The sequence below is a fragment of the Schistocerca cancellata genome, chromosome 4 (genome assembly GCF_023864275.1).
Source record: "Schistocerca cancellata isolate TAMUIC-IGC-003103 chromosome 4, iqSchCanc2.1, whole genome shotgun sequence".
Lineage (NCBI taxonomy): Eukaryota > Metazoa > Arthropoda > Insecta > Orthoptera > Acrididae > Schistocerca > Schistocerca cancellata.
In genome coordinates this window covers 428,269,839-428,294,358 of record NC_064629.1, presented here as the reverse complement: position 1 = coordinate 428,294,358, position 24,520 = coordinate 428,269,839, and the positions used below count along the sequence as shown (strand labels likewise).

The following is a 24,520-nucleotide window of genomic DNA, read 5'->3' as shown; positions in this document are numbered from 1 at the left end:
TGTGGAGATGGAGGGTAGGGGGGCACAACAGTGAAGACGTGGCAGGGGGCGGGGATGGGAGAGGAGAGGAGCAACCAGGGGATGAGGGGGATCAAGGCGGTGGGAGGTGTAGAGGATGCGGATGAATGAGATCATAGAGGATCCGCGTGGGTGACGGGAGGCGTATACTGAAGGCGAGGCGGAGTGCATGACGCTCAAGGATCTGGAGGGACTTATAGAATTTGGGAGGGTGTGAATGATTTCAAGGCAGTTGCTCATATACTGTCAAATAATTCAGGATGTCCTCGTGAGATATCGCGATAGAAACTCACACCAAGTCGACTGGAACGCCCTCACTCCCAGGTGCAATACTATTGTGGTCGAATAATAACTTATTTGTACGCAGTGTATAAATAATACTGAGAAGTAAAATTTAAAAAATTAAAATTTTCTGTTCAAGGAGTTTAGAATGGCATTATTGGGTTTTCTCCGTACTACAGGTATAAATGATCTAAGCCTATGTCAGCCTGTTCTCACAGCAAATAAAAGTAGCGCCCCCCGAGTTGGTGAAAGGCGTTGACGTCCCCTCGAAGGCTATGTACTAGCATTTCGCTGACCACAGGAAAAATAGCCTAGATAACTTTTAGGAAACAATCAATATTTTATATATTTGTTAAACATACAGAGAATACAGAGAAAAGGTTTAAACAAAGGTAAATGTGTTTTTAATTAGCAAATTAGTTAATAACAATAATAATAATGCAGTATAACATGAACAATCCCTATGGTATTTATAATTTGCACAGGTTTAAAATGTGTACGTGGTGTGCTTATTAGCTACTACGTGATGCGATGAGGCGAGAGAGTCCGCAGTGACACCACGACCCTCAGCACAGCTGCGCATGATACCTACAGTACAGGCCATTCTAGTAGTTTCCTCTGCCACTTGTGGAGCAATCTGAACCGAATCTGCGAGCGAGAACGTCCAGCGTCCGGTAAGGCACGGCCTGGGAGCGCCCGCGACAGTTTTGTTTACTAGCTGTTGCGCATGCGCGGCGGAGGTTCGTCGCGAGGGAGGCGCGCCTCTCAGGCAGTACCGCGCTGCGCTCGCTACGGGAAGGTCGTGGAGGCGACGTTGCTGCTGCCTGCCGGGTCTCCGTCGCCACGCGTAAGTACTCGCAGCGCTTTCCCTCTCTGGCGACAATCTCGAGTTCCAATTTATTTGTGATCCAAAATTGCTGTCAACAAAATCAAGCCACCCTTTTTACGTTCGAGGGATGACTACCCTAGTGCATTATCGTCTATCAATTGGATAGCAAAGCCATTAAAAAAAATTCGGTATAGTATTGTAAGTTCCACAGTGAGGGTGAGATAGTACCCCCCCCCCCCCACCCTTTTCACTTTCAAAATCTTGGTTGTTGTGACAGTCCGATCTATGGTGTCGCCCGAGGTCTGGGTTACGTTGTAAAGTGACAATTTAACTATGGGTTATGAATATAAAAAAGGGCTTCAATTTCAGTTATGGCGTATCACGAGGTCTCCGTTCGCACCATTTGTAACATACTTTTTTTTATAAATAATTAAAACTGCAGCGTATATTCAGGAAAGCTGTATGATAAACAAATCTTCGACGAGTGTTACGTTGCATTTTAAGTGCATATCTCCTATATCAGTTATGAAAAATGCAAGCTCACACCATTTTTTGATTCCATAACAATCTTCCGCGGCATCTGTTGTGCAACAGTTATTTTTTTCTTTTTATCTTAAGCGTACTTCATATGAGTGTGTTTTACATCACACGCTTTCCCCTTTTGTTTACGAAGCATCAGCAGTAGTCTTTCTGTAGATACATGCTGTTACATTCTGCTACTTATAAATTAAAAACAGTGTACAATTTCCTTAATGTTTATCGCTCTTTTTTAAATATTTTAAAGTAGACACGTTTTCCCTTCGTTGTTATAGGGTGGAATCGAAAAAATTTGGTTTTACTTTTACCCTTCACGATTTTGCGTTTTTCGTTTTTTTTTTTTTTTTGAAACCTACATTTTTTTGTGGATTTGCAGGTTCCCAAAAATCAAAAAATCGCAAAGGCCTTTGCTAACATCAAGGAATATGTGTCAACTTGTAAATATGTAAAACAGAGCGACAGACACTGTAAGTAAATTGTACACCAAATTCAAAGGCGAAATTTGTTTTTAATCTATAAATAGCAGAGCGTAGAAACGTATTATGTGTTCTGTATTTTCAGAAGAAGCACTACTTTATGAATAAAAGCGAAACGCTTATGGTGTTGAACAGACGTAAATTGCAGTACGCTTAAGACGGAAATAACAAAAAATAATTTATGTTCACACCGTTGCTTACATGCATCACGAAACAATACTTTTTTTCCAAATCAGGGGATTCAACCCAATACGTGAGCGTAGAGAAACCTAAGTTGGCATTTCATTTGTTAGCACCTGATTATATGCGTAATATGTCTGGGACGCATCACTATTTGTAAATGGTTTGCTAAGGGGCGTGGAAAGTCTGTCAACCAGAGATGGCACTTTGAGCGCAACACATGAAGCGTGAACTACGTAGAAATTATTCTAGTGGGCAGCATGCTATTCCTCTGCTTTGTCGTGCATTTCATGCAGCGTTAAAGTCTAAAGAGAACTGGAATTTGTTGTCGAACAGCAATTTTAAATTTCCGCTGCACGGTGCGTCATGGCAATGATTCACCAGGCAGTGAATCTGAGTCCACTTTCAGTATGTAATTAAACTTACCAAATGAAGATTGCTGCAGTGTTGCCGTCAGTGTATCTTTAAGGAAACGGAGTTTTTCGGTGTAACAGGAAAAACTCCCAATTATAGGACATCATTATTGGTTATCAGGAAATTGAGAAATAAATAGTACATCGCGTTTTTGATAACAACAATGTACTTTAACACTGAGATCTTGCTAGCTACAGAAACTATTACGGTGTTCCTAGCGCATCCAGATGGAGGAAGTGTACAAGCAGTTATTTGCTCTACCGGACACAATATATTAACACAGATACGATTTTTTGTATGTAGATTATGATAAATTAATTGATTAATTAGGAATTTACGCAACAATTTCTTGAAGGTGTATTGTATACAGCACCTATTATTTGTAGTTGGCAGTGCTGCTGCTACATAGATGGGAAAGGGATACTCGTAGTAGTACCTTGTATATAAACATTTATGTTTACTTTTTTAGTGACATTGCCTCTGACATTTCACTGTGTATGTAAGTAAATACGTGATAAGTTATTACAAAATGCTTGAACCTCCAGAATCTACATCTACATCGATACTCTGAAAATTTCATTTAAGTGCCTGGCAGAGGGTTCGTCGAACCACATTCACAATTATCTATTATTCCAATCTCGTATAGCGCGCGGAAAGAATGAACACCTATGTCTTTCCGTACGAGCTCTGATTTCCCTTATTTTATCGTGGTGATCGTTCCGCCCTATGTAGGTCGGTGTCAACAAAATATTTTCACATTCGGAGGAGAAAGTTGGTGATCGGAATTTCGTGAAAAGATTCCGTCGCAACGAAAAACGCCTTTCTTTGAATGATTTCCAGCCCAAATCCTGTATCATTTCTGTGACTCTCCCCCCTCCCCCCCCCCCACCATATTTCGAGATAATACAAAACGTGCTGCTTTTCTTTGAACTTTTTCGATGTACTCTGTCAGTCCTACCTGGTAAGGATCCCACACCCCGCAGCAGTATTCTAAAAGAGGACGGACAAGCGTAGTGTAGGCAGTCGCCTTAGTAGATCTGTTACATTTTCTAAGTGTCCTGCCAAGTGTCCTTCCAATTTAAGTTGTTCGTAGTTGTAACACCTAGGTATTTAGTTGAATTTACGGCCTTTAGATTAGACTGATTTATTGTGCAACCGAAGTTTAACGAGTTCCTTTTCGCACTCATGTGGATGACCTCACACTTTTCGTTATTTAGGGTCAACTGCCACATTTCGCACCATTCAGATATTTTTTCTAAATCGTTTTGCAGTTTGTTTTGATCTTCTAATGGCTTTATCAGTCTATAAACGACAGCGTCATCTGCAAACAACCGAAGACGGCTGCTCATATTGTCTCCTAAATCGTTTATATAGATAAGGAACAGCAAAGGGCCTATAACACTACCTTGGGGAACGCCAGAAATCACTTCTGTTTTACTCGATGACTTTCCGTCAGTTATTACGACCTGTGACCTCTCTGACAGGAAATCTCAAATCAAGTCACATAACTGAGACGATATTCCATAAGCACGCAATTTTACTACGAGCCGCTTGTGTGGTACAGTGTCAAAAGCCTTCCGGAAATCCAGGAGTACGGAATCGATCTGAAATCCCTTGTAAATAGCACTCAGCACTTCATGTGAATAAAGAGCTAGTTGTTTTTCACAGGAACGATGTGTTCTAAACCCATGTTGACTGTGTGTCAATAGACCTTTTCCTTCGAGTTAATTCATAATGTTCGAACACAATATACGTTCTAAAATCCTGGTGCATATCGACGTTAACGATATGGGCCTGTAATTTAGTGGATTACTTCTACTGATTTAACATAAATGTCGAGTGTGCTACGCTCCACTGGTGACGTGAGGTGTTTGAACATTATATTCTGCCTGTGCACTAGCAAACTAAATTTGCTGAATCCAGTGACATTTGGCATCAGCTTACACCATTTCTCGTTGTTATTCTCTAAGGCTCGTTTACGTACGCGGAGATGAAGAGTGCAAACACGATGGATTTGAATTATGGATGCTGAGGTCACAGTTTAGCATAGTTTTGGTAGAGTTCTGCTAGTGAATGCCGAGTCGGCGCGTAATTGAAAGTCAATAGCAATTACTTCTCGTATCCTCCTTGATATCTTTTTTATTTGATTGGTTAGAACGTGAGTTGAGGTGTGAGAAAATAATTCATTATAGAATACATAGAACTGTGCAGGACTTCGCCAGTTCTTTTCTGTGTCAAATGAATGGATACGAAAACACAGGAGAAAAATAACGAAATTGAAGTTAAAAAGGCTTAAAGAAAATCGGTAATGCCATTGAATAAATTTATAGTGATTGAACATTACTCAATCAACGCACACAAGGTTTGTTAGTCATTTGCTTCTCTCTGTTCATCTCCGCCTCCCCCCTTTACTCTGCACGTTATCACCCCCATCCCTGTAGGAGGTTTCTGGTTTTTACCCCTCAATTTCCTTCCAAATAGTAAGTGGTATGTATACCAAGTCTTTTAGGAGGAGCTTTTTACCCATGGATTTCCCCACGTTTTAGGTATATGGAACATACTTCTCCCATATCTCTAGCGAAATTCGCTCTGCAGTTTCGTTTTCATGCAGCTCAAAGATTTTGACATCACATCTCCTGAGCTATGTGGCATACAACGATATAAATTTGTAAGTACATTCAGCGGCGTATGTGGATACTCCCTGCGAAATGTGTTACGAATAGAGTTAGAAGTAAAGAAGAAAACAAATTACACTCCTGGAAATTGAAATAAGAACACCGTGAATTCATTGTCCCAGGAAGGGGAAACTTTATTGACACATTCCTGGGGTCAGATACATCACATGATCACACTGACAGAACCACAGGCACATAGACACAGGCAACAGAGCATGCACAATGTCGGCACTAGTATAGTGTATATCCACCTTTCGCAGCAATGCAGGCTGCTATTCTCCCATGGAGACGATCGTAGAAATGCTGGATGTAGTCCTGTGGAACGGCTTGCCATGCCATTTCCACCTGGCGCCTCAGTTGGACCAGCGTTCGTGCTGGACGTGCAGACCGCGTGAGACGACGCTTCATCCAGTCCCAAACATGCTCAATGGGGGACAGATCCGGAAGATCTTGCTGGCCAGGGTAGTTGACTTACACCTTCTAGAACACGTTGGGTGGCACGGGATACATGCGGACGTGCATTGTCCTGTTGGAACAGCAAGTTCCCTTGCCGGTCTAGGAATGGTAGAACGATGGGTTCGATGACGGTTTGGATGTACCGTGCACTATTCAGTGTCCCCTCGACGATCACCAGTGGTGTACGGCCAGTGTAGGAGATCGCTCCCCACACCATGATGCCGGGTGTTGGCCCTGTGTGCCTCGGTCGTATGCAGTCCTGATTGTGGCGCTCACCTGCACGGCGCCAAACACGCATACGACCATCATTGGCATCAAGGCAGAAGCGACTCTCATCGCTGAAGACGACACGTCTCCATTCGTCCCTCCATTCACGCCTGTCGCGACACCACTGGAGGCGGGCTGCACGATGTTGGGGCGTGAGCGGAAGACGGCCTAACGGTGTGCGGGACCGTTGCCCAGCTTCATGGAGACGGTTGTGAATGGTCCTCGCCGATACCCCAGGAGCAACAGTGTCCCTAATTTGCTGGGAAGTGGCGGTGCGGTCCCCTACGGCACTGCGTAGGATCCTACGGTCTTGGCGTGCATCCGTGCGTCGCTGCGGTCTGGTCCCAGGTCGACGGGCACGTGCACCATCCGCCGACCACTGGCGACAACATCGATGTACTGTGGAGACCTCACGCCCCACGTGTTGAGCAATTCGGCGGTACGTCCACCCGGCCACCCGCATGCCCACTATACGCCCTCGCTCAAAGTCCGTCAACTGCACATACGGTTCACGTCCACGCTGTCGCGGCATGCTACCAGTGTTAAAGACTGCGATGGAGCTCCGTATGCCACGGCAAACTGGCTGACACTGACGGCGGCGGTGCACAAATGCTGCGCAGCTAGCGCCATTCGACGGCCAACACCGCGGTTCCTGGTGTGTCCGCTGTGCCGTGCGTGTGATCATTGCTTGTACAGCCCTCTCGCAGTGTCCGGATCAAGTATGGTGGGTCTGACACACCGGTGTCAATGTGTTCTTTTTTCCATTTCCAGGAGTGTATAAACGTCATGCACGATGCAGCAGTTTCACGACTCTCAGTGTTTATGACGGCAAATCATATGAACTGTGTGTCCTACAATATAATTTTGCAAGTACATTCATTTGTATATGTGAATACTGTCTGCGAAATGTGTTGCGAATGCACTTAGTAGTAAAGAAGTAATAAATTAAAACATCGTGCTTGATCCAGCAGTATTATTGCATGAAGAGCGAAAATGTAGTAACCTATAAACTTATTCCTTTCATCATTTTGTGGGGATTGTCAGCGAGAAAAAGTTTTGTAAGGGTTTGAAATTACGTGTTAAGTTTGTTGCAAGTCACTAAGTGCCCTCATTCTCAAATACTGGGTGAATAAAGTTGAAGTATTTGCGCGTCTTGAGCTACATTTCTGTTTCATCTCCACTCCCTCCGCTATTGGTAGATAGGTGTTTCTTATTCCACAGTGCTTCTTCCCAGGCAGTGATAAATGTGGCAACTTTGGTTGAAACTGATTCACTGGTTTAGGAGGAGTTGTGGAATATGCCTGTGTTTATCCATTTTTGTTATGTGTATGGATTTAACGTGCCAAGATCAGGGTCATCAGGTCCTCTCTTACATATAACTAGGGACTGTATGTATTAACAAAAAAATACATTACGAAAGCATGATATAAGTTATATCCAATGTAGAATACAACACGTAGTGCAGGAAAGAACATTATTTTGCGTTCGTTCATGATAAATACAACAGCAAATACACAAGTAACGGGTAAGGCGAACTTTAGATTGCGGTTTATTGGTAGAATCCTGAAGCGATACAGTCCTTCAGTAAAGGAAATTGCTTACAATACGTTAGTTCGTCCAGTCATAGAGTATTGTTCGTGTGTATGGGACTCTTACCTGTTGGGTCTGATTCAAGAGACTGAGAAGGTCCAAAGTAGAGAGGCAAGATTCATGACTGGTACATTTATCCATCTCGAGAGCGTTGCAAATCTCATAGAAAGTTTGACGTGGGGCACACTTGCAGATAAACGACGCACTAAGCGGAAGGGGCTGCTCACTAAATTCCAAAATCCGATCTTCGCCGAGAATGGAGAGCATATATTATTACCACCAACTTTCAAATCGCGCACTGATCACCATTCGAAGATAAGGGAAATTAGAGCTTGTACTGAGGCGTTCAGATAGTCGTTTTTCGCTCGCGCGATCCGCGAGTGGAACAAAGGGAAGGGGGATGTGACTTTGTCGCGAATAGTGCCCTCCGCCACACACCGCTTGGTGGCTAGCAGAGTATATGTAGATGTAGATATTACAGGAAGACATTTAAACTGCGAGCGCTAGCAGAAGTAGACCTGAGAAGCAAGGATGGAAGAGCAACACGATAAAACACAATGAAGGTAGTGGAAAAGAAAGTGTCATGACTGGTGAGGAAGTGAAAATGGAAAGATGCATAACTGCGAAAAGATGGTGACATTTGCTTTACTGTTTGACAGGGGGAAAATGGCCATGTGCTTTAATTTTTGTAGAAACGTTGTGAGGGTAATGAAGTGCTTCAGCGTCACAGGGCATTGAATTGTGCGCGAAGTGGAGTGCATGTGTGAGGCGATGTGTTGCCTGACTGTTCTTGGAACGTACACTCTTCGAATTTTAATAGCACCCTTCTCCGTAATACGACACCTCTGTTGTCACGTCAGTCAGTGGAGTTTGACGAGCATCTCCGTAACGATCGAGCTTACTAAACGAAACGGATCGGCGATCAACCGTGCCACATTTCTTTGGATGCTCTCGGTCTCTTATGTTTGATTATACCCACTGAAGCACCCACATTGATAAGCAATACCAAAAAATTCGTTCTACCATCGTTTTGTAAGTTACCTGATTTGAGAGGCACTTACTTTTTCTGACGATTCTCCAATAAATCACAACCTGTAATTTTTTTCGTAATTGTTTGTATTTCTTCGTTCCATTTTACGTCGCTAGTGACAGTTATTCCAAATATTTTACTGTTATTATTGACATTAGGATAGTAGAACAACTGGCCTTTCCTCTTATTTATGCACAATATGTTAAATTTCCGAAGATATCACCGAACCTCTGCAGGGGTTATTACATTTCACTATAATTTTCTGGCGTTGCGACTTGTCTGTATCATCATCCGCAGGCATCTTATTATGAAATCCTGAATCGAGTCTCAAAGCTAGCCTGATATTCCTTAAGTTCATATTTTGTCCACTAGGTGACAGGGCAGAGTTTCATCGTATTCCTTCTGGAAGACAAGGAAGATGGCATTAGCCTGGACGCCGGTGTTTGCTGCCTTGCAGATCTGCACAAACAGAGCGAGTTGAGTTTCGGGGGATTGCTGTGTGCGGGATACTTGATTCCTGCAGATGTTCGTTGTCCAAAAAAGTAACAGAATACGAGAATTCAACTTGTTCCAAGACACTGACGTCTGTAATATAGGCATCCGAAGACTCTTCAGGAGGACGGGAAGCCGCGCGGGATTAGCCGAGCGGTCTTAGGCGCTGCAGTCTTGGACTGTGCGACTAAGTGTCGGCGGAGGTTCGAGTCCTCCCTCGGGCATGGGCGTGTGTGTGTGTGTGTGTGTGTGTGTGTTTGTCCTTAGGATAATTTAGATTAAGTAGTGTGTAAGCTTAGTGACTGATGACCTTATCAGTTAAGTCCCATAAGACTTCACACACATTTGAACATTTTTTGAGAACGGGAATATCATGCCCCTTTTCCAAATGGTTCGAATGGCTCTGAGCACTATGGGACTTGACTTCTGAGCTCATCAGTCCCCTAGAACTTAGAACTACTTAAACCTAACTAACCTAAGGACATTACACGCATTCATGCCCGAGGCAGGATTCGAACCTGCGGCCCGCATCTCGTGGTCGTGCGGTAGCGTTCTCGCTTCCCATGCCCGGGTTCCCGGGTTCGATTCCCGGCGGGGTCAGGGATTTTCTCTGCCTCGTGATGGCTGGGTATTGTGTGATGTCCTTAGGTTAGTTAGGTTTAAGTAGTTCTAAGTTCTAGGGGACTGATGACCATAGATGTTAAGTCCCATAGTGCTCAGAGCCATTTCTGATTCGAACCTGCGACCGTAGCGGTCGCTCTGTTCCAGACTTTAGCACCTAGAACGGCTCGACCACAGTGGCCGGCCCCCTTTTTCAGTCGTTCCTACCATGAACTGCAGCTGGAAGGGGAACAAGTTATTTCGCGTAATTTAGATAGAACCACAGAGATATCTCATGATATTCAGCTGCCTTTTCACTGTTACGCGATTTCAGTTGTTTATATATCCCGCAGTCCTTAAAGTATCGTTTCATTGTTAGTGTGATGATTCAAGGGAGAAATTGTAACACTATCATCCACGGGGAAATAATTTTAGAATATTGAATTCCGTATTTCGGACTTCTCCTTCATTTTTCGTTCCAACATATTCACTGAGTGATTGTAGAAGACTGTGATCCATTTACTAACTTTTTGAAATACCAAAACTAATGGTTTCTCGTTAAATATGTCGCCAAAATTACTTTCTAATCTATTAAATCTTCTCTCATTGGTCTCATAGAAATTAAGATGGCAGATTAGCAGCGTATTTTGCGTAATGATCTCTGTTACACATCGAAATTTAACCTGCGGAAAGTATGTGCCCTTCACTACAGACATGCTAGCCTCTTAAACGTGTGTGGACGCAAACTTTTGAAGCTGAAGCTATTGATCGCTGCACGTCATACTGGTGTTATTATTTTCCATTCGTGACTCAAAATTAGCTTATTCCGGGCATCAGCTAACACAATTGTTCTTTTGGAGTGGAAAATAGTAAAATGTTAAAGTACATGCTAATTAGTTGCTAACATTGAGAGAGTTCGGTGAATTTACTCCGAAGGAATGAGTAATCAGACGAATGGTGCCGCCACAATTTCAAAGTAGTTTTAGATTGCGTAGTGTGTAACATTGAAACATCGTTTTCTGAATATATCTTCCAACTGTTTAAGCAGTATCTCCCCTTTTTACAGTCATATACGCACCAAATGTCATGACTTCTTGTGAGAGAAAGCACCGAAGATTGTACGTTACAAGTGCACTCCTTTGAATGCTTTGTGTTGCAGGCAAATTTGATCCAGTCAGATAGCACTTGTCTCAACCAGCGTGGGTTTTTAACTTAAGAATACTGTGTGTTGCATAGATTGATATGATCACGATTCTTAAATGATGCTTCGTCAGCACACAAAATCTTGCACAGAAGCGTTGCATCACTAGAGTTTTTGTTGACAGCGTTCGACGTAAATAAATCACTTTCGCATGTGCTTGCAGTGAGGCTGTTGATAGAGCGAAATGTGGAAAGGATGAAACGAGACGGTATATAGTATTTACAGACAACTCCTATTGATTCCACTAAAACATTCAAGCTGCCTCGTAGTGACATGTGGATCTTGTGTTGACGCTATTAAACTGTTAGTTGTGTTTCTCTCATCAACTGCTGTTCATTTTTGCTGGGTTTCTATTTGTTTGAAAAATTAAAACAAGAGCTCTACAAGGAAACTGGGAAGGCTCTTATGACACGAAATTCAGCACAACGCGGCCCTTTGTTGGGGAACTCAAGATGAAATTCAGTTTGCAGTATTCTCTACCTGGGTCGCTTTACAGCTTATAACAATTCTCTAGGCTAACGTTTTGAGTACTTGATATAACAGCCTTTTCAATAAACACACCAGATTACGTGTTTGCTTCCATTTGGCAAAGTAAGGCTAATGTTTGTCTGTCAGCAGAGCAGTGGTTTACAGAGCTGTAATCTGCCCTCAGCTCGCGGTCGCGTTCTCGCTTCCCGAGCACGGGGTCTCGGTTTCGATTCCCAGTGGGGTCAGGGAGTTTCGCCTGCCTCGAGATGACTGAGTGTTTGTGTTGTCCTCATAATTTCATTATCATTCATGAAAGTCGCGGGTTTGGACTGAGCAAAGTATTTGAATCTGTACGGGCGGTGATAACCGCGCAGTTGAGCGTTTCAGCCGGCCGCGGTGGCCAAGCGGTTCTAGGCGCTTCAGTCCGGAACCGCGCGACTGCTACGGTCGCAGGTTAGAATCCTGCCTCGGGCATGGATGTGTGTGATATCCGTAGGTTAGGTAGGTTTAAGTAGTTCTAAGTTCTAGGGGACTGATGACCTCAGATGTTAAGTCCCATAGTGCTCAGAGCCATTTGAACCATTTTTTTGATCGTCCCACAAACCAATCATCATCATAATCATCATAATCATCATAATCATCATAATCATCATAATCATCATAATCATCATAATCATCATAATCATCATCATCATCTGTAATCTGGTTAACACTTTAACAAATACCACAGACTTCATGTTGTTAAAGTTCTCTTCAAAGATTGTTCCCAACGCAATAGGGAAAAGTAAGTAGCTCCATAAAAAAAAATAAAGTAATAAAAAATTCTAAGTCGATCTCCTTATACAGAGGCAATGGAATTTAAAAATTACTTGTGTACGCCAGAAGATTTGCCGCGTTATTCGGCTTAACTCAGCGAAAACCACTCCTCTTTATATTTAGCCGCCTTAGCAGCCTCGGCCTATTTAAGAGACCATTCTTCTACGCCAGCCTATAAAATAAAAGCTTTTTACCGCTTTCTTTTGGAAAAAGTTATGAAGCAATCAGCGTAAATCATTTTGCACATTATGTATTGATTCATGGACAACATTTTATAAATTTTCAAGTAAATCAGTTATCCTTAAGCCCACCATCAGAGCGCTGAAGTGACTCTGACCAAAATGAGGAGCCGCGCGGCGTAGCTGCGGGGTCTCAAGCGCCTTGCCACGGTTCGCGCAGCTGCTCCCGTCGGACTTCCTGCTGGTCCGGGGGTTAGAATAGGCCCGAGGTATTCCTCCCTGTCGTAAGAGGTGACTAAAATGAGTCTCACACATTTCGGCCTTTATGTGATGGTCCCCTGTAGGGTTTGACCTCCATTTTTCAAAATTTTCCCGAAGATCGAGCCAATTGGGGAAGGGCGCCTTACATGGTGCATCGTGTTCATCATGTGCTGAGACTTATTGCCTCCTTCGTCGACGTGGATCTGCACTTCTGCTCATACTCAAACTGTTGGGCGAGGTCACCCTCCAGGGTGCGTATTTTTCCATCAACTGTGCAGTATCATTATCTACGGCGACGATGATAATGGACTTGCTTGCTTGGTTGCATCTGATAACCAGTACGGTAGCCAGTCAGTTGTGGTGGGGCCGCCATGTACCCTGTTGGTTCTAGCCCCCTGCCCACAAAGGGATCGCCCTGCTGCTGCCTGCGACATTAACTCCCCACATATGGCGAGGAATAGATGCCCGTCACCCAGGGGCATTGGGACTTCCGGCAATGGCCATCCTGCCAGGTGGCCTTTGCTGCGGCTGGGTGGCGCACGTGGGGTGGGCCCCTAATCGGAGTGAGTGGCATCAGGGTGGATGACACGCGATGAAGCGTAGTACGTCATGTCTCGCTGGTTGTCAAACACCAGCAGTCTCTAAGCGTTCACGGGCTCAATTCAGCGCACAGAAATACGACACCAAATCGTTCCCCTCTCTGGCCACACCATGGGAGGAACGTCAGGCTAAGGATAGCAGTGCTCTAATTCACCATGGTACCTTGTATGTTTGAGAGCTGATGGGAAACTTTCATGACAATGAAGATTCAATTTTTTGTTGAGCATTTAGAGGACAAGTTTGGGGAGGTGGAGGGCTTGTCCAAGATGAGATCTGGGTCAGTCTTGGTCAAAACAGCATCCTCTGCCCAGTCACAGGCGTTACTCGCTTTTGACAAGCTGGGGGAGGTTTCTGTAACCATCACGCCCCATAACAGCTTAAATATGGTCCAGGGTATCATATTTCTCAGGAACTTTCTTTTGCAGTCTGATGATGAGCTGCACACCAATTTAGAGTGGCGATGTGTGCATTTCGTTCTGCGAGTCCACTGGGGTCCAAGGGATAATCAGGTTGCCACCGGTGTCTTCATCTTGGCCTTCGAGGATGGTACATTACCCGAGAAGGTCAAGGTGATGGTCTGCCGCTGTGATGTAAAGCCCTATATCCCTCCCCCAATTCAGTGCTTTAAATGCTGGAAGTTCGACCATATGTCTTCCCGCTGTATTTCCAGTGTCACATGACGAGATTGCAGACGCCCATCACATCCCAATACTCCATGTGCCCCCTCCCATCTGTGTCAACTGCGGAGAGCACCATTTGCCTTGTTCGCCAGACTGCAGGATTATCCAGAAAGAAAGAAAAATCGTGGAGTACAAGACCCTGGACCGACTGACCTACACAGAGGCTAAGAGGAAATTTGAATGCCTACATCCTGTACGTCTTACGCCGCCACTACAACAGTTCTAGCCCCATCAGCTCCACCAACCCAGTCACCTCTCAGAGCCAGAAGACTACAACTGCCCCCTTGATGGTGGGGGGGGGGGGGGGGGCAGTTCCTTTCCTGTTGCTCCTGCACCACCTACTTTGGGAGCAATACCCCCCCCAAAAAAAACCATTGGGGATATCAGTCCCCACTTCTGAGCTGGAGAAACGTAAGTATTCTTCACCTCCTCTTCCTAGGAAGGGGTCCCTTGGGTACCCCCTTCCCAGGTTTCTGCTAGTGGAAAAGATGACACCCACCAGTTTCTGAAGAGCCCAAAAGCAGCTGGTTGTAGGGCTTCATCCTCGGTCCCAGAGACTGAATCAGTGACGTCCTCCAAGCCAGGGAAACCCAAGGAGCAGTGAGAGAAATCCAAAAAGAAGATCCCCAAGGCCAAGGGCATGGCGGTGGCACCCACACTACCACTACCTACAAGCTCTGCGTCTGCAGATGAGGTGGAGATTCTGGCGTCAACTGAGGACCTAGATCTCGCCGGACCCTCGGACACAGTGGATATAGGCTGCTCATGCAATACGTCGGTGGCAGCAGGTGATCCTGAGGCGTAAACTGCCTCATTGAATTGTTCCACGCCTTTCCAGCCTCACGATGATGTCTTCCTCCAGTGAAATTGCGCCGGTTTTTTCCACCGCCTGGCTGAGCTATGGCAAGTGTTAAGCTTTACGCCTGCTTTCTACATTGCCCTCCAGGAAACCTGGTTTTTGGCAATGTGCACCCCTGCCCTCTGCGGCTATAAGTGATATTACAGGAACCGTAGCGACTATAATAGAATGTCAGGTGGAGTTTCTGTTCGTGTCCTAAACTCGGTCTATAGTGAAACTGTGCCCCTTGAAACCACTATTGAAGCTGTGACAGTCAAAATAAGGACGACGCAGGAAATAACTGTCTGCAATGTATGTTTTCCTCCAGATGGTGCAGTACCCCTGAAAGTATTAGCTGCACTGATTGATCAACTTCCTAAACCTTTCCTACTTTTGGGAAATTTTTACGCCCATAACCCCTTGTGGGGTGGCACCGTGCTTACTAGCTGAAGCAAAGATGTCGAAACTTTACTGTCTCAGTTCGACCTCTGCCTCTTAAATACTGGGGCCACCACACATTTCAGTATGTCTCATGGTAGTTACTCGGCCATTGATTTATGAATTTGCAGCCCAGGACTTCTCCCATCTATCCACTGGAGGGTACATGACGACCTGTTTGGTAGTGACCACTTCTCCATCTTCCTGTCACTGCCCCGGCGTCAGGCACACGGTCGCCTGCCCGGATTGGCTTTAAACGTTCATCTCTGAAGTCACCATTGAATCTCCCCTACACGGGAACATCGATGAGATGGTTAATTAGGTGACTACAACAATCCTTTCTGCAGCAGAAAACGCGATCCCTCGCTCTTTAGTGTGCTCCTGGTGGAATTCAGTCCCTTGGTGGTCTCTGGAGGTCGCTGAAGCAATTAAGGAGCGTCAGGGAGCTCTACAGCGGCATAAGCGGCACCCTTCCCTGGAGCATTTCATGGCCTTTAAACGCCTGTGTGTCCCACATTCGCCAACTTATCAAACGACGGAAGCAGGAGTGTTGGGAGAGATACGTCTCGACAATTGGGTGCCATACGTCACCTTCCCAAGTCTGGTCAAGGATCAGACGGGTTTTCAGGTACCAGACCCCAACAGGTGTTCCCAGGGTTAACATAAATGCCGTGTTATCTACCGACGCAATCGCGATTTCCGAGCTCTTTGCTGAGCACTATGCTCGAGCCTCTGCATCGGAGAATTACCCCCAGCCTTTCGCACTCTCAAACAGCGGCTGGAAGGGAAAGTCCTCTCGTTCACTGCACGCCCCAGTGAATCCTATAACGCCCCATTTACATAGTGGGAGCTCCTCAGTGCCCTTGCACATGGCCCCAACACTGCTCCTGGGCCAGATCGGATACACAGTCAGATGATTAAACATCTCTCATCTGACTACAGGTGACATCTCCTCGTCATCTTCAACTGGATCTGGTGCGATGGCGTCTTTCCATCGCAATGGCGTGAGAGCACCATCATTCCGGTGACCAAACCCGGTAAAAACCCGCTTGATGTGGATAGCTATCGGCCGATCAGCCTAATCAACGACCAACGTTCTTTGTAAGCTGCTAGAACGTATGGTGTTTAGGCAGTTGGGTTGGATCCTAGAGTCAGGTGGCCTACTGGCTCCATGTCAGGGCGGCTTCCCCCAGGGTCACTCTACCACTGACAATCTTGTGTCTCTCGCGTCTGCCATCCGAACAGCCTTATCCAGACGCCAACACCTGGTTGCCGTCTTTTTTGATTTACGAAAAGCGTATGACACCACCTAGCGACATCATGTCCTTGCCACATTATACAAGCGGGGTCTCCGAGGCCCGTTCCCGCTTTTTATCCAAAATTTCCTGTCGCTTCGTACTTTCCGTGTCCAAGTTGGTGCCTCCCATAGTTCCCCACATATGCAGGAGAATGAGGTCCCGCAGAGATCTGTATTGAGTGTATCTCTATTTTTAGTGGCCGTCCGTCTCACCTTCTCTGTATGCAGACGACTTCTGCATTTCGTACTGCTCCACCAGTAGTGGGGTCTAGACCACGGTTTCCAGTTTTCGGCCGTAAAGTCGTGTGTTATGCACTTCTGTCGGCGTCGTACCATTCATCCGGAACCAGAACTTTATCTTAATGACGATCCACTCATTGTAGTGGAACACATCAATTCTTAGGACTGGTTTTCGACGCCCGATTGACTTGTCTTCCTCACCTTGGTCAGCTTAAGCGGAAGTGCTGGCAGCACCTCGATGCCCTCCGCTGCCTGAGCAACAGCAACTGGGGTACAGATAGCTCTACGCTCCTGCATATCTACAGAACCCTTGTGCCAATCCCACCTTGACTATGGGAGTCTGATTTATGTTTCGGCGGCGCCGCCACCGTTGCGTTTACTCGACCTAGTGCACCACTGTGGCGTTCGCCTAGCGACAGGAGCTTTTAGGATGAGTCTGGTGACCAACGTCCTCGTGGATGCCGGAGTCCCTCCATTGCATGTTAGGCGGGCACAACTGCTGGCCAATTACGTTGCTCACTTTTGTAGTTCTCCTGCGCATCCGAATTACCGTCTCCTTTTCCCACCCACGACTGTTCATCTCCCAAATCGACGGCGCAGGTCAGGACGTCCATTTGCAGTTCGTATGCGAACCCTTCTTTCTGAACTGGAGTCCTTCCCTTTACCACCTATACTAGATGTCCATTCACGTACACCACTATTGTGTACACCTACGCCACGGCTTCGCCTGGACCTTTCACATGTCCCTAAGAACTCAGTTAATGCTGCGGCACTCCGCTGCCATTTCCTCTCGATTCTTGACATGTACCGAGGCCACGAAGTGGTTTACACCGGCGGGTCGATGGCTGATGATCACGTCGGCTTCGCGTATGCCCATGGAGGACATATTGAACAGCATTCCTTTCCCGATGCCTGCAGTGTTTTCACGGCCGAGCTGGTGACTATATCTCGTGCTCTTGAGCACATCCGTTCATGCCCTAGGGAGTCATTTCTTCCGTGTACTGACTCCTTGAGCAGCCTACAAGGTCTCGACCAGTGCTACCATAGTCATCCTTTAGTAGCGACCATCCAGGAGTCCATCTAGGCGCTGGAACGGTCCAGTCGTTCACTGATGTTTGTCTGGACCCCAGGCTACGTCGGAATCCCAGGCAACGAACTTGCCGACAGGCTGGCCAAACAGGCTACGCGGAAAACGCTTCTCTGCAAAGACCTGCGTTCAAATACTACGCTGCAAGGCTTTGCGGCTTTGGGAGACGGAATAACATAACCTCAGTATCCACAACAAACAGCGTGCCATTCAGGAGACTACGAATGTGTGGAAGATCTCCACGCGGGCCTCTCGCAGGGACGCTGTGGTTCTCTGCCGGCTCCGCATAGGCCACCCTTGGGTGACACATGGCTACCTGGTGCGCCGTGATGACCCACCTCAGTGTCGGTGCGGCGCCCGGCTGACAGTGGCACATATCTTGGTGAGCTGTCCTTCTTTGGCCGCCCTGCGACGGATTATTCAGTAACCGGACTCGTTGCCATTAATTTTAGCTGACAACGCCTCATCGGCTAATTTAGATTTTCATTTTATACGTGACGGTGGATCATTCTGTTTTCTCGCATGTCCTTTGTGCCTTTGTGTTCTTCACTCTAATGCTTTTAGGCTGGATGTTTTCATGTGTTGCAGAGTGGCCGGCTTTTTCTTTTTATTCTCGTGGTCGGACAGCCACGGTGATCTGCTCTCTTGTTTTTATCCTTTCTACCAGTTTCTTGCTTCTATCTCTGATTTTGTTTTCCTGTTTTGTCCATAGTATTCTTGGTTTTCCTTTTGTCGTTCTTCTGCTTCTTCCATTCTCCTGTTATTGGGCTATACGTCTTCATTCTTTTCTTCCTTCCCTTCTGTAATTATTTTATATTTTACCGGGAACAAGAGACCGACGACCTCGAAGTTTGGTACCTCCCCCCCCCCCCCCCCCGTCACCCTCCTTTAAACAAACCAACCCCCCTTCGGAAGTTTGAGTCCTTCCACGCACGGACATGGGTGTGTGTGTGTGTGTGTGTGTGTGTGTGTGTGTGTGTGTGTGTGTGTGTGTGTTTGTCTTTAGCGTAAGTTTAAGTTAGATTAGGTATTGTGTAAGCCTAGGGACCGATGACCTCAGCAGTTTGGTCCCATAGGAACTTATCACAAATTTCCATTTTTCCCAATTGAGGTGTGTCCATGACGGAAGTCCTACAGTCTACAATTCTTATCTGAAATTTTTAAAAAAAATCTTAATCTATACGATATTGTGCACGGAGAAACAGCACAGTTTTTAGTCAGATTTTTTGCTGTAAATAACGAATAAATTTGCATGAAAAATTAGGCTATTACTCCTTGCGGACGTTTCAGAGGAGTAATTGAGTCACATTTAAGAAATATATGAATATATGTCCGCAAGGAATAATAGGCTAACTTTTTCATTTTAATTTATCCATTAGTTACTGCAAAAAAGTAGCCAAAGGCATACGGCAAAACTACATCGTTTCAAACGGCCGCCACTTTATGATGTTGTCAAATTTCAAATAAACTGTGCTACTACTCCGTGTGCAGTATCGTATTGATAAAGAAAATTGTTTTGGACTCACCTCATTGTGGATAGAGCAACTTAAACCCCTTGGAAGTGGGGCATCATGATGACTGAATCCCTGTAAAAGAAAAGCAGAAAATGTTGTCAACGAGTCAGTAAATAATGGGCACAAAAATTTATGTTGATTTCTTCATTAGTTTCTCCAAAATAAAACCGTAAATATCGCTTGTATTACAGGCTGACTGAGGAGAATGGACTCTTAGTGGTTACCACTGCTAAATACGTGTTTGGAGGTCTGAGGTTTGACTCACTGTCGCATTTCTGGAGACGGAGCTAAAAACGACGGCTGTTCGTTTCTGCGTTTCCTGCGGAGTAACTACTTCGGTGAAAATTGTTGAGTCACGCATGTAGATGGTGTTCTATCGTATCGAAAGACCTTGGCCACTGGCGACTCCGTTTTTATTCCGAGCGCAATCTTTCAAAGCGTCTATCAGTGATTCGAATAACACCAGTCACCACGAGAAATAAATATAATGAGGGTTCAACATTTTGACATTGATCCAAAGTCGCCCAGCTTTTTCCTGAGGCGGGGAAAGTTCATCGTAAGTCTGAAATGTACCACAGACTGCATGTTGTGCCCTTGAAATTAATCTTAGTTTTTGTTTTTCTATTAGAACGCACAGTAAGATAAGATAGGTGTTCTGCGTAACTTTCTAGACGTCATTATATCGGTGGTAAAACGAAAGAAGTTAGTCCACAACAAACCATTCTTTGAAAATAAATATAAGGAAAGAAACTGATGGGGTTACTATCGCGTCTTTTTGTAGGGTCTTCACATGTGCAAAACTAAATATTTGGCTTGCTGCGCTATGTGATCAAAAGTATCCGGACACCTTTGCTGAAAATTAGTTAAAAGTTCATGGCGCCCTCCAACGGTAGTGCTGGAAACCAGTATGGTGTTGGCCCACCCTTAGCCTTGATGACAGCTTCCACTCTCGCAGGTAAACGTTCAATCAGGTGCTGGAAGGTTTTTTGGGGAATGGCAGCCCATTCTTGACGGAGTGCTGTACTGAGGAGAGGTATAGATGGCGGTCGCTGAGGCCTGGCACGTAGCCGGCGTTCCAAAACATCCCAAAAGTGTGCTATAGGATTCAGGTCATGATTCTGTGCAGGACAGTCCATTACAGGGATGTTATTCTCGTGTAACCACTCCGCCACAGGCTGTGCATTATGAACAGATGCTCGATCGTGTTGAAAGATGCAATCGCCATTCCCGAATTGCTCTTCATCAGTGGGAAGCAAAAAGGTGCTTAAAACATCATTCTAGGCCTGTGCTGTGATAGAGCCACGCAAAACAACAAGGGGTGAAAGCCCCCTCCATGAAAAAACGACCACACCATAACGCCACCGTCTCCGAATTTTACTGTTGGCACTACACAAGCTGGCAGATGACGTTCACCGGGCAGTCGCCATACCCACACCCTGCCATCGGATCGCCACATTGTGTACCGTGATTCGCCACTCCACACAACGTTTTTCCACAGTTCAATCGTCCAATGTTTACGCTCCTTACACAAAGCGAGGCGTCGTTTGGAATTTACCGGCGTGATGTGTGGCTTATATGCAGCCACTCGACCATGAAATCCTCATCTCCCGCCTAAATGTCATAGTGGATCCTGATGCAGTTGGGAATTACTGTGTGATGGTCTGGATAGGTGTCTGCCTACTACACATTACGACCCTCTTCAAGTGCCGGGCCGGCCGTAGTGGCCGAGCGGTTCTAGGCGCTTCAGTCTGGAACCGCGCGACCGCTACGGTCGCAGGTTCGACTCCTGCCTCGGGCATGGATGTGTGAGATGTCCTTAGGTTAGTTAGGTTTAAGTAGTTCTAAGTTCTAGGGGACTGATGACCTCAGAAGTGAAATCCCATAGTGCTCAGAGCCATTTGAACCTTTTTTTTTTTTTTTTTTTTCCAATTGCCGGCGGTCTCTCTCAGTCCACAGACGAGGTCGGCCTGTACGCCTTTGTGCTGTACGTGTCCCTTCACGTTTCCACTTCACTATCACATCGGAAGCAGTGGACCTATGGACGTTTAGGAGTGTGGAAATCTCGCACATAAACGTATGACACAAGTGACACCCAATCACCTGAACACGTTCGAAGTATGTGAGTTCCGCTGAGCGCCCCCTTCTGCTCTCTCACGATGTCTAATGACTACTGTGGTCGCTGATACGGAGTACCTGGCAGTTGGGGGAGCACAGTGCATCTAATATGAAAAACTTATTTTTTTGCGGTGTCCGGATACTTTTGATCACATAGTCTACCTCGCACGTAGCAGCTCACACCTACTTCCGGACATCAGAAAAAGTGTCAAGTGGTCGCTCTTCTTTCCCACAGCTGAAGAAGTGTCTCACAGCATGCTGATCTGATGCTGTGTGTGAAGTGAACGATTTTATGAGGACGCGTAGTTCTATGTATATGTCATTTTATTTAGTGGACGCCACAAATTGAGGGTCAACAACTTGTTGATGTCTCTTGAATCGATATGTTTAATTGTATTAGGTACTATTAAAGATGTTGATTGTAAATAATAGCCCGCATCTCGTGGTCGTGCGGTAGCGTTCTCGCTTCCCACGCCCGGGTTCCCGGGTTCGATTCCCGGCGGAGTCAGGGATTTTCTCTGCCTCGTGATGGCTGGGTGTTGTGTGCTGTCCTTAGGTTAGTTAGGTTTAATAGTTCTAAGTGCTAGGGGACTAATGACCATAGATGTTAAGTCCCATAGTGCTCAGAGCCATTTGAACCATTTGTAAATAATAACTACTAATAAAATATATCAGTCGCTGTGTCGCATACAGCAAATGGATAATATAGTAGGTTATACAGTCAGACATCTATATCCAGCACAGTGAGGTGATAAAAGTGATGGAATAGATATATTCACATACGCCGATGGCGGACGTACTGCGTAACACGGTATAAAAGAGCAGTGCATTGGTGGTGCTACCATTTGTACTCAGGTGATCCATGTGAAAAGGTGTCCACCGTGATGGTGACCACACGACTGGAATTAAGAGACTGAACGTGGAATGGCAGTCAGAGCTAGATCCATGGGTCACTCCATTTCGCAAATCGTTGTCGAATTCAGTATTCCGAGATACACAGTTTTGAGAGTGTGCCAAGAATGCCAAATTTCAGACATTACCTCCCACCACGGACAACGCAGTGGCCGACGGCCTTCACTTGACGACCGAGAGAAGCGACGTTTGCGCAGAGTTGTCAGTGCTAACAGACAGTAATAATGAATGAAATAACCGCAGAAATCAATACTGGACGTACTATGAACGTGTCGCTAAGGCAGTGCAGGGAAACTGGGTGTTAATGGGCTACAACAGCGGACGACCGACACGAGTGCCTTTCGTAACAGCACGACTGGAAAACCGTGGCCTAGTCATATGAGTCCCGATTGCAGTAGGTACGAGCTGATGGTAGGGTGAAAGTGGGCCGCAGACCTCCTGAAGCCATGGACGCGAGTTGTCAACATGGCACTGTGCAAGCTGATGGTGGCTTCATAATGGTGTGGACTGTGTTCACATGGAATGGGCTGGGTCTTCTGGTCCATCTGAAGCGATCATTGACTAGAAGTGGTTTCCATTCATCGACTTCTTGTTCTCAAACAGTGATGGAATTTTTATGAATGAAAATACATTATGTCACCGGACCACAAATGTTAGCGATTGGTTTGAAGAACGTTCTGGACAACTCAAGCGAATAATTTGGCCACCGAGATTGACTGACATGAATCCTACCGCACGTTTATGAGACGTAATTGAGTGGTCAGTTACATGCACAAAATTCTGCACCGGCAGTACTTTGGCAATTATGGATGGCTGTGGAGACAGCGTTACTCAGTATTTCTGCAGGGGAGTTCAAACAACTTGTTGAGCCCATGTCACGTCGAACTGTTCCACTTTTCCGTGCAGTAGTACGTCCGGCACGATATTAGAAGGTTTCCCATGATTTCTGTCACCTCAATGAGTATGACGAATACTACTGTCTCCTCACACAATCTCAGTATCACATTTTCAAGTCACACGCATCATTCCATTCACATTTCATTGACCAGGAGACCCCAGCAACCGCTGGTCTTTAATGCGAGGATTAGTGAAGTACAGAACTGCGTTTTGTATTATAAATAGTCCAGTGACAATTTTGTGTACATCAGAGAACATCGTACATTAGGAACCAACAAACGTGGCACTACAACAAACGAAGTAGTCTTCTCTGTCCGGCCACCCTTATTTGCGTAAATAATTTCAGGTCAATTCCAAGATGGTTCCTTCATCAGGGCCATAGCCAACCACCTGTCCTATCCTTATAAAAGCATACTTATATATTCTTTGTGTATTTATACTTAAACTATTTACTTTCAATGTAATATTATGACAAATCCTGCATCATTATAATTCCTGGATGAATAAATACATAAATTCTCGTATCGAGTTTGCCACGATGTACTTGAACAACAATGATTAGATTCATGCTAGTCCGTGTGCCCCCCCCCCTCCACCACCACTACCACCACCACCACCACCACCACCACCACCACCACCTAACTCTCAAACATTATAAGCACATGCATCCTCTATTCAAACAGTGAGTGAGTAGTATAAATTTCTTTTAAGGTATTGACTCTTTCCTGTGAAGCAGCCAGGAACTGTAAGACTTAGCAGTCCGCTGTGGCCGAGCGGTTCTAGGCGCTTCAGTCCGGAACCACGCTGCTCCTAAGGTCGCTCGTTCGAACCCTGAGTCGGGCATGAATGTGGGTGATGTCCTTAGTTAGTTAGGTTTAAGTAGTTCTGAGTCTAGGGGACTAATGACCTCCGATGTTAAGTCCCATAGTGCTTAGAGCCGTTTGAACCATCTGTAAGAGTTCCACTTCCACCTCCGGAAGGTAATTACACAATAATTAGAAAATCTTGATGTCCGCTGTTGCCGAGAGCGTTTTCAAGCTGAATGTTCCGCTTGATTTCATCATCCTTCGCTGTAATAGTGCGACGTCCGGGTCCCTTGTTTCCGTCGTTGACACCCAAGTATCACGTGAC

At 45.6% G+C, this 24,520-nt stretch overlaps 1 protein-coding gene across 2 annotated transcripts in view; it reads left to right on the top strand.

Moving 5' to 3' along the window:
• The first annotated feature begins 1,078 nt into the window (after positions 1–1,078).
• LOC126183685 (1-acyl-sn-glycerol-3-phosphate acyltransferase alpha-like) overlaps positions 1,079–24,520 on the top strand; it is a 749,564-nt gene continuing 726,122 nt past the window's right edge. For both annotated transcript variants that reach the window (XM_049925864.1, XM_049925867.1), the window contains exon 1: positions 1,079–1,147. The gene's annotated coding sequence lies outside the window, so the exon portion shown is untranslated. The remainder of the gene's footprint in view (positions 1,148–24,520) is intronic.